Source organism: Lissotriton helveticus, chromosome 4_1 (genome assembly GCF_964261635.1).
Source record: "Lissotriton helveticus chromosome 4_1, aLisHel1.1, whole genome shotgun sequence".
NCBI lineage: Eukaryota > Metazoa > Chordata > Amphibia > Caudata > Salamandridae > Lissotriton > Lissotriton helveticus.
This window is the reverse complement of record NC_136063.1, coordinates 1939908252-1939924663: the sequence shown is the minus strand read 5'-3', so window position 1 is coordinate 1939924663 and position 16412 is coordinate 1939908252.

The following is a 16412-nucleotide window of genomic DNA, read 5'->3' as shown; positions in this document are numbered from 1 at the left end:
ACCTCCTATCTTTGCCTACCAACGGTCAAAAAATGTACAATCTCTACTCAAACATCCTCCGTTGCAAAATGTGGTGACATACAAAGGTACCATTCCTTGCCATAATTGTGGCCATTGTAACAGTATTATACCAGGTAATATACTATGTCACCCTTCCAAAGGAACACCTATTCACCTTAAAGTCTCTGCTACCTGTGACTCGACTAACGTCATCTACATGCTTAAATGCCCGTGTGGCCTCCCATATGTGGGAAAAACTGAAAGAAAAATTAAAATCAGACTGAACGAGCATCGTAGCAATATCAGGACTAAGAATTTGAAATCATGTTTGGCTGCTCACTTTGTGTCACACTCACATAATCCCAGTCAAATCCGTTATCTAATTTTGGAGATGGTTGAAGAAATTCCACACAGAGACAATACTAAACATATGCTGCAACGTGAACTTCACTGGATTTACTTTTTACAAGCACTTCAACCGAAGGGGCTTAATGACAAAATTGAACTTGGTTGCCATCTATAATTCTCTCATTTGTTATTCATTTCATCTGTAATTTGATCTCTCTTTGACCTGTGTATTAACCAATACGTTTTTTACTGTGCCTAGCGTTTTGTTAATTGACAATTCCCTTTTGGAATTTTGAATAGGGCTCGTATTTATCACATATGTGTGTGTGGACATTGTTATTATTTCGTTGATATTCCTTGATATTCCTGTATCTAATTTTTTCTTTTGTGTTTTGTGGTTGGTTTCCACGTTCCTTTATTCCTTGCCATTTTTGTATGTCAGTGTATTTATTTTTTGTTTACTCTCGTTTTACCTCCCGGGCTCCGCTCTTTCATCTTTAGTCCTTTGTTTATTGTTACTTTTTGTTAACTCGTGTAACTGTTTGCTTGTCTGTGTGACCCGCTTTTGGTCCTACCTTTATTTCTCACCGGTGCTCTTGATTACGGGTGCCAGTTCATACTGGCGTCTTCCGGGTTGTGTCCCGAGCTACAGACGTGTTCCTTTGTACACGCTGGCTCTTCTTGGTGATGGGTAAGCTTTTGATTCATGCTTTTGTTGTATTACGGTGAAGGAGTACCAATGTCACTGGGTGTTACTCTTGGGGTGTGTTTTCTCCTCGTAAACTTCGTGCTTTCCTGGTTTCTTTTTCACCATTTTTCTGCACAGTATTAGTTTGCTCGTTCCAGTCTTAATCATTTTGTGTAATGTTCGGTTCTGTGGTCTACACTTTTCACTTGCCACTTTCGATGCTTACACTAAGATTTATTCATTTATTTATTAATTTTTTTTTTTGGTGTGTTGATCACGTAACGGGACGTGGCCCTTTCATTTCTATCTTTCACTGGGCGCACATTTGCGTGTTTCCAAAGTTCCTGTGTATTTCAGCGATCGACAAAGTCTTTTTCTTCTTTTCTTTTTAGAACTAAATCCCCCTGAAGAAGTGCTAACCTAGCACGAAATGCATTGGGGTTTTTCCATTTCACTATGTGTTAATTTCATTCCATGAATTTACAATGGATCAGCTTTAAATGGATTTATGATATATGAAAACAAGTCTTTTGTGACCATGAATATCTCTTCGGATGTATAAAAAGGAATAAAGTACTTCCTAAAAAGCTATCAGCTTCCTAAGACTAACTTTATATTACGCACGTCACTGTGCCTTAAGAGTGCTCAGGACAGTTTCTTACTCTCTGGTAAGACTTCTCATGTAAAGTTGAAACAGTGCAATATTTAATGTGATAGTGCCCCATACAAACTTCATCACGTGTTGTTTGTTCCAATGAACCTGGAAGACAGATTTAAAATGCTTTCGTTTCCAATAGTGCCATTGTTACAACTCATAAACCGTCTTAATATTTGCATGAGGTGAAATTCATTTCAATAAATGTACTGATTATTTACGAAAGGCCACGGGCTTGTTGTATATGCGATGACTTCTCATAATGTCGGTAAAATACTTATCACGCACCACCCTATCTATGAGTAACATAGCAGCTAATAACGGGTTAAATCCCTGTTGATTTGGGCAATCTTCATACGTTCATATTTTAATCTAACACTATTGTGAATTGATAACCCAATGTGCAAAATTGACTTAAAGTGCTTTAGTGTTTGTGCAAATTTATCAAAAAAATAAATCTTTGTGTTTATCTCAAACTAATTAGACAGTGGTATGTCTTGCATGCCTTTTTATTTCTTCCTAATCCTCTCAGTTATTGAGTCAACCTAGTTTTGGTAAAGTGTTTGTTTCATACTGTTGATATTTTGACCTTTCTGCATTTCGATTTAATCACCCCTTTTGTCATTTTCGGACCAATGCTATTCACCCTGGCATATTGATATTATTGTGTGACCAGGGTAAGGAGAAATTGTGCAAATATGCCATAAATATGATAGAACGTATAAATACAATGTATATAAATAGATAAATATTTAAATTAATATCTCCCCCTTCAGATAAAAGGTTTTAAAACCCAATAAATATCTGATGATTGATAAAAAAAATCCTATTGTTATTTAATTCCTAATAATACATTTATGATTTCCTAATTTAAGTATACACATTACCATTGATAAAACATCCTTTTTCATTTGTCAGATTGATGTTAGCTAAGATGACAATTGTATTGCTGTTTCTGTCTTTGTTCTTCCAGCACCCACGTCCTCTTTTTCTGGGTTGATTTTGCTCTCCTTGTGCTTGCCTTGCACCTCTGCCGCTGTTTGAAGTTTGTACTTCTGTATTCCTGGGCGGCCTTGGGCGTAGTGTTTGGCGTCTTTCGTAGCATAAAAAATTCAATTCCTCCCCAGGCGAAGGGTTGGGCTTTTGTCCCATCGATGCTGAGTTTCGCATGTCGGAATCAGATTCACTTCCTCCTGAACTGATGTGAGTTCGTCATACACATAAAACTTGGATTTCCTTATTGCGTCGTAACGTTTTGCAAAAGTGAATATCTGACCTAGATCATAATCATTCTTGTCTCTCTGGAACTTGAATGACTTTCTGGCTTTGATATTGTCCACTTCCTTCTTTAATCGCACTGTCATATCACTTTGAAATTTGGTCTGTGCATCCTTTTGTTTGAGTTTTTCCAATTCTTCCTCAATTTCCTCTATTTCCTTCAATAAATTGGCTCTATTAATATCTGCATACTTTATGAGGATGAGTGTTAATCTGTGTGACTATTCTAGATTACATTCAGCCCACTCCTTCATTAGCTCCGGTTTGGGGTTGTCATAACTTGGTGCTGTAAAAATACGCAGACCTCTGGGTATCCTTTCAACATCAATATATCGCTGCAATGACTTTGATTGCCAGTGGAAAAAACTACCTAGGCAGTAATTCTAAAATAATAACACAGTAATGCAAGGACCAAACACTAAGAGTGAAGAGATATTAACACCAGAATTAAATTAAGAGATGGCACAAATTCAAACCTTTGGCTTCTCTGATGCAGAATTTGCATTATTAATAGGTACATCGAATACCTTGTCAGATGCTACAAACTCCTCGTCTAATACTCAGAGAGGACAAGATGATTATAACAAATTATTTGATCTTAAAAGGAAATTAAGACGAATGGAAGCCCATGGGGAATTCATGCTAGCTTATCTGAAATCAGGCATAATCCCTATGGGGTTGCGAGTAAGAAATATCCCAGGTTTATTCGTACACCATCGCAGCTTTATAGAAAAATGGAGCATGATCGCGAGTCGTTGCTCGCGAGATTTAATGATGCTCATAGTAGAGACTGCCAAAGAACTAGCATTAGACATTAAAAAAGAAATAGAGACTTTGGAAGAAGCTATTAAACAACTAGGTAATCTAGAAGAGACTATGAAAAAATTAGAAGACCTCAATAAAGAAGTGGAATCGTTTGTAAACTATTTAGAAAAGCGTAAAAATGACAAACTCACAAAAGAGAAAAGATTTTATTCGATAGAACTAGCTTATCCATATCTTAGACCTGACTTTTACAAACAAAATCACTATATGGATACAAATAGATATCAACAACAGAGGGTTAATAATTTTTCTGCCTCATCTGAATCAGGAGGAGAAGGAGAAGATGCCTTCTATGAGTCAGATAGCAACTACAATTCTGCTCAAGGTAAACGAAATCAAAATCAGACTCCTTTTTTAGGCAATCGCGGTGGTCGCCGCGGGCGATCCAGAGTGAGGTTCCAAACACAGACCAGGGGGGGATACAAACCCCAGCATCATTACCAACAAGATCCCAACTACCAACAAGATCCCCAGAACCATTACCAACAGCAGGAACCTCAGTTTGTCAGAGAGACAAGAAACAGACAATACTGGAAAGCGGGAATGTAATTCCCATATTTAATCTTTCCAGTACCCCTCTAAATGAATCTAGTGTTAGTCTTTTATCGAAAGGATTGTCGTTTGTTCCCCATTGTGGCACTAACGTTTTTGAGCTATATAGCGACATAATATCTTTCTTTCGGAAGATTCGATTAAAAAAGTTCTTCCAAAACGAATTAGTTGATTCATTGCCAGTAGAACCTGTCACCCTTAGACTTCCATCTACATTTAGCCCATCCCTTGATCAGATTGGACCAGAGGTAGCGGCATTCGAGTTGGTTGTCCTTAAAAAACTGGAAAAAACCATTCGGTTTATTCCTAAACCAATTTACAATTTGGATAAATTGGAACATGCTGCCCTACATGAACTTGCCTCGGATACATCAATTACAATCAAGAGTTGTGACAAGGGAGGGGGAATAGCAGTACTCGATTCCAAAGTCTATGAGCTCAACATGCTAAAAATGCTGGAAAACCGAACTTTCTACCAGCCAGAAAGGTACAATCCAATTAATAATATTACGAAAGATATTCGTTTGATAACTGCCCGGGCATTAGAAAATGGTGAAATAAATGCTAAAGAGTTTGACTATTTAAATACTAATGCAGGCAAGACTGCTTGCATATACGGACAACCGAAGATCCATAAGGATGAAAAAAATCCTCCTTATAGACCTATCGTCTCGACGATAGGCACGCCCACTGAGGCACTTTCTAAATATGTGGACACTTTCCTATGTCCCTGCATACCCAATGTTCCATCTTACATTAAAGATACTAGTGCTATGATAAACAAAGTGGAGAGTATTAGTTTTAACTCGTCACAAGATCTTCTCGTTACTCTGGATATAGAGTCTCTCTATAGTAACATTCCTATTAGAGAGGCTCTAACAGCAGTAGAATGGTTTATTGACCTCTACTCTGTACCTTTCCCCAAGACCTTTTTACTGCAATGTCTCCGTATGGTGCTTACGGAAAACATATTTGAATTTGGACATAAACTCTACCGACAAACAAAAGGAGTCAGCATGGGGGCTTCGGTGGCACCTTCTGTAGCAAATATTTATATGGCTGAATTTGAGGCTCGCCATATTTATAATGAAGTAGCGCCCTTCCATGAGTCCGTTTCCCATTGGTCCAGATACATAGATGATATCTTCTTTATCTGGACCGATGGGAAAGAGGCGTTGGATGAATTCTTGGCATGGCTTAATGCATGCGATCCGAATCTCAAATTCACCTCCCATATTAGTTCTGAAAGGGTTGAATTTTTAGATATTTGGATCTTCCATGAGGAAGGTAAATTGAAAGTAGATCTGTTTATAAAACCAACGGCCAGGAATACTCTCCTACATTTTCGAAGTTTCCATCCCAGAAATCAGAGACAAAGCATCCCTTTCTCTCAATTTCTGAGAGTGAGGAGGAATTGCTCCAACCTCCAAGATTTTGATTTACAGGCAGCTGAGATGAAACAGAAATTCTTAGACCGTGGCTATCCACACCGATTAGTGCGAGATTCGTACAAAAGAGCCCGGTACTATGATAGAGACTGCTTGTTGAGAAGTAAATCTAAGACAGAAGCGAACAAACTAGTTTGCATCACACGTCATTCAACAGTTAATGCGAAAGTGAAACAAGTTATTAACTCCTCATGGCATATTTTGAATAGCAATGGAACAATTAAATTAGAAAAACCTCTCTTCGCCCATAGGCGAAATAAAAATATTAAAGATCATATCGTCCATTCTAGAATGAAAAGATCCACAGATTCCCAGTACTTGGCACAGAAATCCCTTACAGGAGATAATCCTGTGAAAGGCACGTTCCCTTGCTCAAGTTGCAAATCTTGTGCAAATATTCATAGAGGAGTTACCTTCACTCACAATGGATATACAACTAGTGCCAACGAGATGTTCAATTGTAGAACTTCGACTGTCATATACTTTTTGGAATGCCCATGCCCGCAGGGGTATGTGGGCGAAACATCTCGTGCAATACAGACACGATTGACCGAGCATCGCTCAGCGGTCAGAACGAAGAAAGTCACTGCACCAATTGTGAAACATTTCATAGACCATGGCCATGGTCCTAATGATTTTACTTGGCGCATATTAGAAAAAATTAACACTGCAGATGACAAAGGAGGTGAGGCAATACGCAAAAAACGCGAAGTCTTCTGGATTTTTTCCCTCAACACATTCCGTGAGGGGTTGAACAGCGAAATCCCATGGGAGAACGCAATTTTTTAAATATACAGCTATAGAAGAACATTGCTATAGGGGAATACATAAAGAAATGTTTTCTTTAAGTTAGCTTAAAATTGGTTAAAATATAGCTTCCATCTGCTGCTTGGATATTTTCTATTCTAATTTTAGTTTTAATTAATTTATTTTTGATTCTTATATTGGCAAGTAAAGTTTGATATAAAGTAACACATAACTGATAACAAATTGTTTATTTTGCCCTTCAAAAAGTGACAGATCGTGACTATCGATGTGTATCACTATAGCATAGTCTTTTCTCGCGTTTCATGAGCCTTAGTGACGTCGGGATTAGTCTAATTACTCGCAGCGGTGGAAACATAAAAAAGCGCGAACCCGTCCCAATCTTTATTCTACCACGGAACCACGTCCGAGTCAGACGTTCGCCTCCACGCGGCTGCTATTTAAGGATCTAAGGTATGCTTTCTGCTGATACCGATTATGACAAATCACACGCTTTGACTTAGGAGTCGGGCGCCCTGATTATGCCTTTTGAAATAACCGTGAAGATTTACAACGCAGTGTTATTTGTCATCCGGCAGGAATTTGACAAGCTGCGGAAACCCAAACAATTTGTGTGAACTTCATCACGCCATATCACGTAAAAGTAAAGAGTTCACAACATAGGTACGTTACATGTAAACGTTAGCTAAACCCCTAGAGAGGAGAGCCTTAACGATAAGCCCCATCTTTTTTACATAATAATAATTATAGTTTTTGTTTTTGTCTTTATTTTATGGATTCAAGGTTAGCTACGTATACGGTCATCAAGTGCATATCAAGTGTCAAATTGTTATCGATTTCCAATCAACGACGTCCGTTATTTGGTGAGCAGCCCGGTAAGAAGTCAACAGGGCGCGCTATAGAAAATATGTCGCATTTTGACATAAATAATTTATTAATTTTTTTGTATTTTAATTGTGTCATTTAACAGATACCGCTGGGAATCTAGATCTCTAGAAGTGATTACAAAATAAATAAAGTGTGGAGGCAACGTAATTTAAAGCTCTATTACGGGTAAGAAGCGCATTTAGGATTACACATCTCTTTGAGAGTTTGAATTGATCGGACACAGTCGCTATTATAGTGTGTCTTGACCGGTATATTTTGCATCATTATTCAGGCAGGTCTCTTATCTTGGCGACACAAACTGAAATATCCAAACAGTCGCTACAGAACATAAAAACTGAAGAATCTTTAGAATAGGTTAGTTATTCTCTCTTTAATTAAAATGACCTTTTCAAAAATGACCTTTTCAGAAACGAATTAATCAGTTTTAGCCCTGTATACCTGTAATAATAAACGTTTTCTGTTTTCATTAACAACATTACAGAATCAATTTTATAATCAGAAACGTGAACTCCGGTTTAAAGAAGTAGATGGAACCTCACTAGCGTCGTATTGTTGACCAATGTGTAAAATCCATTTTTACCTGGGGTAAGTGAAAACTAGATGCGTGATCTTAGTCTGTGAAACCTGCTAAAAACCGCTAGCGATGAAATTAGCGTAAGAAAGAGTAGATTCTCTGTATAGATATCCATAAACATGACAAGTATCTTTTTCACAGATAAAATAGATAGAACAGAGATTCTCTTGTGTTCTAAACGATTAAGACTTAATAATAGTGGAGAGTAGTAGCGGTATAAAGTATAGAGCACCGAACTATCAGACTTGTCCTCGTTTTTTCCATCTAACTTCTCTTTTGTATCTGTCCTATTTGAATGAAATTCATAGCTTTATCCTGATCACTTATGACTGATGTAGGTATTGAGAATTCTTTCTGACACGTAAATTGATGTATTTAGTTTGAGACTATCATGTTTTAGAAATAATTATTTGTGATATAACGTTCATTAAATATCAGGGAAAGAAAGAATGAGACCATGTATTAATAGTATATTATGCCATCAATAGACTTTGGTAATAATCGAAATAGCAGCAGGCTACAATAGAGGTCATGTTATGTGATTTATGCTTCGCCAATTTTGGATTATCAGTTGTGTTTTGATTATTTTAGGACCTTTGTTGCTTGAACAGTGTTTCCTTGCTTAAATAGAACACATAGTTTATACTAGTCATCTTTTAAGTTATTCAGATTTATGTTAAGATAATATCGTAATAACTGAGCATGGAAAAAAATTAAACTATATACTGTTTTATTTTTTGCAGAAAGTTGTAATTTGTCTTGAGAAAGGCGCTGGTCGCCGAAACGCGTCGACACACAACTTACTCTTCTATGTTTAAGAATTTTTATGTTATGATTGATGTATATTCAATTTTTATGAAATGTATATTTTTAGCTATTGTTTATGTGATTGCAATAAACTTGTGTAACTATTTGGAAACTGTTCACTCTTAGTGTTTGGTCCTTGCATTACTGTGTTATTATTTTAGAATTACTGCCTAGGTAGTTTTTTCCACTGATTTATTCCCTGACCTAGGGGTTGACTGTTATCTTTTCGTACAGGGAACCCTTGTTGTTTACAAGTATGACTTTGATTGCCACCATTTGTTTTGTTCTGATCTCATTTTCTTTTCAAGTTTTTTAAATAGATCTTTGACTGTGATATTAATGTGTGGGTTTTCTTTATTTGGTTCCATGGCTTTACTTGTTGTTCAGAGGGTGTTGGAGAGCATCTTCATTGCCGCCATCTCCTGCGCTCTTACCACATCGGCCAACATGAGGGGATTATATAAAATACTTTTGTTGCTCACAGTGTTAAACAGTTATTGAATGCTGAGCAACGTATTGCACACCTCCTCACCCCGTAATTTCCAGGCTTACACCTTCCTGCTGGGGTCCGTTTCCCCAGAGTCCTCTGACTCGACGTCCGCGGTCTCCTGCAGTTTTTTTGCGGCTTCTCGGAGGTTGTGAGGGTCAGACGCTCTGTATCCTCGTTGGATCGTAGAATGCTTCCAGGTTGTCCCGAGAGTGATGCCCCACTCATAGCGTCGACCTCTACGAGAAGGGGGTCCATGTATGACCTTTTGGAACAACTCGGTCAATTATATCACATTCCTCTTCCGCAGGATTGCCTCTAGAGATGGATACGGACCCAAGTATGGTGCAAAAAACGATATTTTTATTGTTCCACACCAGTCGATATAACGCATTTTGGCTCACCTGAGCCTTGATCACATGATAATGGCAAGTTGAAACAGTCCAATATTTAAAGTGATAGTGTCCCATACAAACTTCATCACGTGTTGTTTGTTCTAAAGAACCTGGAAGACAGACTTAAAACGCTTTAGGTTCTAATAGTGCCATTGTTACAACTCATAAACCATCTTAATTTTTGCGTGAGGTGAAATTCATTTCAATAAATGTCCTGATGATTTACAAAAGGCCACCGGCTTGTTGTATACGCGATGACTTTTCATAATGTCGATAAAATACCTAATGTTATCACACACCACCCTGTCTATGAGTAACATAGCAGCTAATAATGGGTTAAATCCCTGTTGATTTGTGCAATCTTCATATGTTCATATTTTAATCTAACACCATTGTGAATTGATCATCATCCTGGTTAAGCCCTTCTGGGCTCTTTGTTTGAGGTTGATTATGTGCCAGTATTCTTTCCTGCACAGGTGTAAGACTCTATTGCCCCCTCTCTGTGAATATTCGATCTGCTCAATGGCAAAGAACGTCAAAAGGGGCTGTTTGAGAGGTGGAACTCTGAAAAGTGCCTGACTACCGGGTAGTGTGGGTCTTCATTGGTTATAGCCCTCATGTGCTCTAGCACCCGTTTTTGTTGTGGCCAGAGTAGTGCTGCCTACATACCTCATCTTACATGGGCATTCAAGAATATAGATGGTAAAGATCATGCTGCATGTGAGGAATTGTTTTATGTTTTTTTCCCCACTAGGGGGGCTGTAGCTCTTTCTCATGGAACTGTTTTTACAGGCTTTACAGTGGCCACAGGGGAAGAACCCTTGGAGGTTAATCTGTGAATTAAGGCTTTTATTAGTGATATCACCCTTGACTAAAAAGTCTTGAAGATTTCTTCCCTTCCTGTAGGTGATCTGAGTTATCTTCTGTATGTCATGGGCTATTACTGGCTCTGTGGTGAGAATGTTCCAATTCTGTATATAACCTTTGATTCTTTGTTGTAAGTAAGAATCACTCTGGTGGTGTTATCCTCTTCACTGACTTTCTCACTCAATGTGGCCTCCCGTTCCACTTTCCCAATCTTGTTCCTGGCTCTCTGTAGGACCCAGTTCGGATACCCTCTTACTCTGAATCTTTATATCATGGTTTCTTGTTCTGCCAGGAAGCTTTCCAGGTTGCTGCAGTTTCTTTTTGCTCTCAGTAGTTCTCCGAATGGAATGCTCTGTTTCAATGTTTCCGGGTGGCTACTGAGAGCGCGAAGCAAGCTATTCACTGCCGTGGATTTCCTATGGAGGTTGGTATTTATTCTATTTTCAGAAATCTCCACTACCACATCTAGGAATTCAATTTGGCTGGTGCTGATGTTGTATGTGAGGGTGAGATTGAAGTCATTGTTATTGGTGGAAGAGGTGTGGCACAGCGGCCAGGGCGACTGACGCTGGATGCTGGGGATCACGGTTCAATCCCCGGCTCTGGTGGCAGGGGTCTGGCCATCACCATGTGACTCTGGGCAATAGCTCGCTTAATCTTCCCGACGACCCCCAGCGCCTTGACACCTTTGAGTAATTGTTCGTGCTTTGAAAATACTGGACATTATTAAGTTCCCTGATCATTTCTTTAGCACTCTCCTTGCTGCCATTCCATACTACGAAGAGGTCATCAATGTACCTGTACCATTTGACAATTTTGTTCCCTCTGGGGTCTTGATCTAGTTTCTTGGGTACCTCCCCCTCCCACACCCCCAGATAAAGGTTGGAAAAACTGGGGGCATTACATGTGCACATGGTGGTGCCAAGTACTTGTTTAAACATGGTACCATTGAATATGAACATGTTGTTAAGAAGACAGAATTGCATCAATTCTAATAGCATTTCGGTATGTTCATGGTAGCACATTTCGCGTGTGTTGAGGTAATGTTGGTAGCATCTTATTCCTAGTGAGTGATCAATTATAGAATACAATGAGTTCACATCAAGGGAGATCATATTATAACCCTCTTTCCATACAATGTCCTTAATCTTATCCAGGAAATCTTTAATATCTCTAACATGTGACAGCAGTTTCTCAACATATTCACGGAGAAAGTGGTCAATGTATTTTGAGATATTCTAAGTGACACAGCCAATGGATGACACAATGGGTCTCCCTGGGGGTTCCCTGGGATCCTTGTGTACCTTTGGTGGAAGGTAAAAAATCGGGGTTCTAGGGTAATCACATTTCAAGTAACAATATTCCTCCCATTGGAGAATCCCCTTATCTTTATAACATTTGAATGTATCTCATATGTTAAAAAATTTGCCCAGCACCGCTCCCCTCCTAGCCTGAAAGTTTCAAGGTGATTTGTCAAGCGGGGTCCCAAAACCCGTTTTCCCTATGCAATTTCCTATTGGACCTTTAGCCGCAGCTACAGCCTGAACTGCTGAATGGAATTACACTAAATTTGGCAAAGAGGTAGCCCTTAATTCAGACTTGTGCCTTTTGCTGAAATGGTGTAAATACGTTCAGTAGTTCCTGAGAAAATGACAGTTAAAATGATTTACATATGTATGGCCTCGGCGGGTCCACATACCCTAAGTGCAGCGTAAGCGCACCCTGCCATACAAGAAGCTGTATTTTTATTGTCTTTCAACACTCAAAATCAGGAAGTGTTGGCAGCCATCTTGTGCCTCGGTAGAACCGAGGCACAAGAAACCTATTAATAAAACATTGCAACACGCAATAAGGGGGCAGGGTAGAAACACCCTGACCCCCTAGGCCTTTTCAGGGGGTCCCACAAGCACCCCCAAGGCCAAAAACAAATGTATTTTTTTTTTAAATGGGAAGATGCACACAGGATGCACTCATCCTGCAGATATAAAAACATTGAAGCGCAGTCTCCCGCGCTAAATATGCTAATGTGCCCCCGAGGGGGCCAAATCCCAGGGGAATCATAAAAAAGTGTGGGGGGGTCCCAATCCCCCCCACACTGCCCTGGAGACCACCACCCCCAGGTCTTCAACATATTATAGGTGTGGGGACTCATGGCCCCCCCGCAGCCATGGGGACCACCACCCCGGGGCTTCTTTGAATTGGGTGGGGGGACTCTCAGGCCCCCCCAGCCCTGGGAACCGCCACCCCCCGGGGCTAGTTAAAATAAGATTTGGGGGCTCTGAGGCCCCCCCAGTCCCAGGTTCCGCCACTCCCCGGGGCGTCAACATAATATAGGCGGGAGGCACTCAAGGCCCCCCTGCCACCCCGGGGACTGCTCCCCCTGGGGCTTCTTTAATTGGGTGGGGGGCTCTCAGGCCCCCCCAGCCCGGGTACCTCCACCCCCCAGGGCTACTTAAAATAAGGTGTGGGGGCTCTGAGGCCCCCCAGCCCCGGAGACTCCCACCCCCGGGGCTTTGAACAAATGTGGGAGGGGGCCATGTGCCCCCCCTCCTGGAGCCTTGTACAGGCCCTGGTGACTGCCAACCCCAAGGGCCGGCTCCTGCAGTGTGCCCACCCCCTGGGACACTGCTGTTCACAATGGCATGGCGGGAGCCTCGCGTCTCCCACCCTGCGATTGCAAACTGCTTGGCTTCAATGAAGCAAAGCAGATTGCTTTTAAATATTGGAAGCAGCATGTTAGCTGCTCCCCATGTGGAAAAGCAACGCCGGCTCCCAAATGGAGGGGGCGGGGCCTGAGTTCACATGTGTGTAAACACGTCCTGTGGCGCAGTTTAAGTTGAGGAATCAATTCCTTGTCAATACTGAGGGTCCCTGGGGGCCAACTAGCCCACTAGGTACCTCCAGTAAGTGCCACGGAGCTACGTTGCAAAGTGTTGTAAAAACGGGCGTGGCCTCTGAACACCTCTCTGCAACGCAGCCTCCTGGCGCATGCTGGAGGTACCTGGTGGGCTAGTTGGCCCCCAGGGACCCACAGGATTGAGGAGGTATTAATTCTCTAACTAAAAAACGCGCCACAAGGTGAGTCTGCAGACATATCAACTCAGTTCAGAAAAGGGGGTGGTGATGGACAGAGTATCTGAATTAAGCAGAACACTCCTACCCAGTCAAAAGATCAGTGCTTGATCCATCACCGTTTTTTCGCTCACTGCACCATCACAGTTCAGAACCTGGCTATATGCCAATTAGTCTGTCCCTGGCCCAGTGCATCATGGGAACAGGGCAGACCAAACTACCAAGCCAATTCTTTACTGGAAAGGAAACAAGCTTCCGGGGACCGGTTTCTGGTATTGCAGCCGTCTTCGGCCCGGCTTGCTTGAATCCTGATGGTGCAGTGAGCAAGGGACTCATGTCTGAGCATACTCCTATAGTGGCCAAAACGATTCAGAAAAGGGGGTGGTGATGGACAGAGTATCTGAATTAAGCAGAACACTCCTACCCAGTCAAAAGATCAGGGCTTGATCCATCACTGTTTTTTAGCTCACTGCACCATCCCAGTTCAGAAACTGGCTACATGCAAATTAGTCTGTCCCTGGCCCAGTGCATCATGGGAACAGGGCAGACCAAACTACCAAGCCAATTCTTTACTGGAAAGGAAACAAGCTTCCGGGGACCGGTTTCTGGCATTGCAGCCGTCTTCGGCCCGGCTTGCTTGAATCCTGATGGTGCAGTGAGCAAGGGACTCATGTCTGAGCATACCCTTCCACTCCTATAGTGGCCAAAACGATTCAGAAAAGGGGGTGGTGATGGACAGAGTATCTGAATTAAGCAGAACACTCCTACCCAGTCAAAAGATCAGGGCTTGATCCATCACCGTTTTTTAGCTCACTGCACCATCCCAGTTCAGAACCTGGCTACATGCAAATTAGTCTGTCCCTGGCCCAGTGCATCATGGGAACAGGGCAGACCAAACTACCAAGCCAATTCTTTACTCGAAAGGAAACAAGCTTCCGGGGACCGGTTTCTGGCATTGCAGCCGTATGTCTGAGCATACCCTTCCACTCCTATAGTGGCCAAAACGATTCAGAAAAGGGTGAGGTGATGGACAGAGTATCTGAATTAAGCAGAACACTCCCACACAGTCAAAAGATCAGGGCTTGATCCATCACCGTTTTTTAGCTCACTGCACCATCCCAGTTCAGAACCTGGCTACATGCAAATTAGTCTGTCCCTGGCCCAGTGCATCATGGGAACAGGGCAGACCAAACTACCAAGCCAATTCTTTACTGGAAAGGACATAAGCTTCCGGGGACCGGTTTCTGGCATTGCAGCCGTTTTCGGCCTGGCTTGCTTGAATCCTGATGGTGCAGTGAGCAAGGGACTCATGTCTGAGCATACCCTTCCACTGCTATAGTGGCCAAAACGATTCAGAAAAGGGGGTGGTGATGGACAGAGTATCTGAATTAAGCAGAACACTCCTACCCAGTCAAAAGACCAGGGCTTGATCCATCACTGGTTTTTAGCTCACTGCACCATCCCAGTTCAGAACCTGGCTACATGCAAATTAGTCTGTCCCTGGCCCAGTGCATCATGGGAACAGGGCAGACCAAACTACCAAGCCAATTCTTTACTGGAAAGGACATAAGCTTCCGGGGACCGGTTTCTGGCATTGCAGCCGTTTTCGGCCTGGCTTGCTTGAATCCTGATGGTGCAGTGAGCAAGGGACTCATGTCTGAGCATACCCTTCGTCTCCTATAGTGGCCAAAACGATTCAGAAAAGGGGGTGGTGATGGACAGAGTATCTGAATTGAGCAGAACAATCCTACCCAGTCAAAAGATCAGGGCTTGATCCATCACCGTTTTTTCGCTCACTGCAACATCCCAGTTCAGAACTTGGCTACATGCAAATTAGTCTGTCCCTGGCCCAGTGCATCATGGGAACAGGGCAGACCAAACTACCAAGCCAATTCTTTACTGGAAAGGAAACAAGCTTCCGGGGACCGGTTTCTGGCATTGCAGCCGTCTTCGGCCCGGCTTGCTTGAATCATGATGGTGCAGTGAGCAAGGGACTCATGTCTGAGCATACCCTTCCACTCCTATAGTGGCCAAAACGATTCTGAAAAGGGGGTGGTGATTGACAGAGTATCTGAATTAAGAAGAACACTCCTACCCAGTCAAAAGATCAGGGCTTGATCCATCACCGTTTTTTAGCTCACTGCACCATCCCAGTTCAGAACCTGGCTACATGCAAATTAGTCTGTCTCTGGCCCAGTGCATCATGGGAACAGGGCAGACCAAACTACCAATCCAATTCTTTACTGGAAAGGAAACAAGCTTCCGGGGACCGGTTTCTGGCATTGCAGCCGTCTTCGGCCCGGCTTTCTTGAATCCTGATGGTGCAGTGAGCAAGGGACTCATGTCTGAGCATACCCTTCCACTCCTATAGTGGCCAAAACAATTCACAAAAGGGGGTGGTGATGGACAGAGTATCTGAATTAAGCAGAACACTCCTACCCAGTCAAAAGATCAGGGCTTGATCCATCACCGTTTTTTAGCTCACTGCACCATATCAGTTCAGAACCTGGCTACATGCAAATTAGTCTGTCCCTGGCCCAGTGTATCATGGGAACAGGGCAGACCAAACTACCAAGCCAATTCTTTACTGGAAAGGAAACAAGCTTCCGGGGACCGGTTTCTGGCATTGCAGCCGTCTTCGGCCCGGCTTGCTTGAATCCTGATGGTGCAGTGAGCAAGGGACTCATGTCTGAACATACCCTTCGTCTCCTATAGTGGCCAAAACGATTCAGAAAAGGGGGTGGTGATGGACAGAGTTTCTGA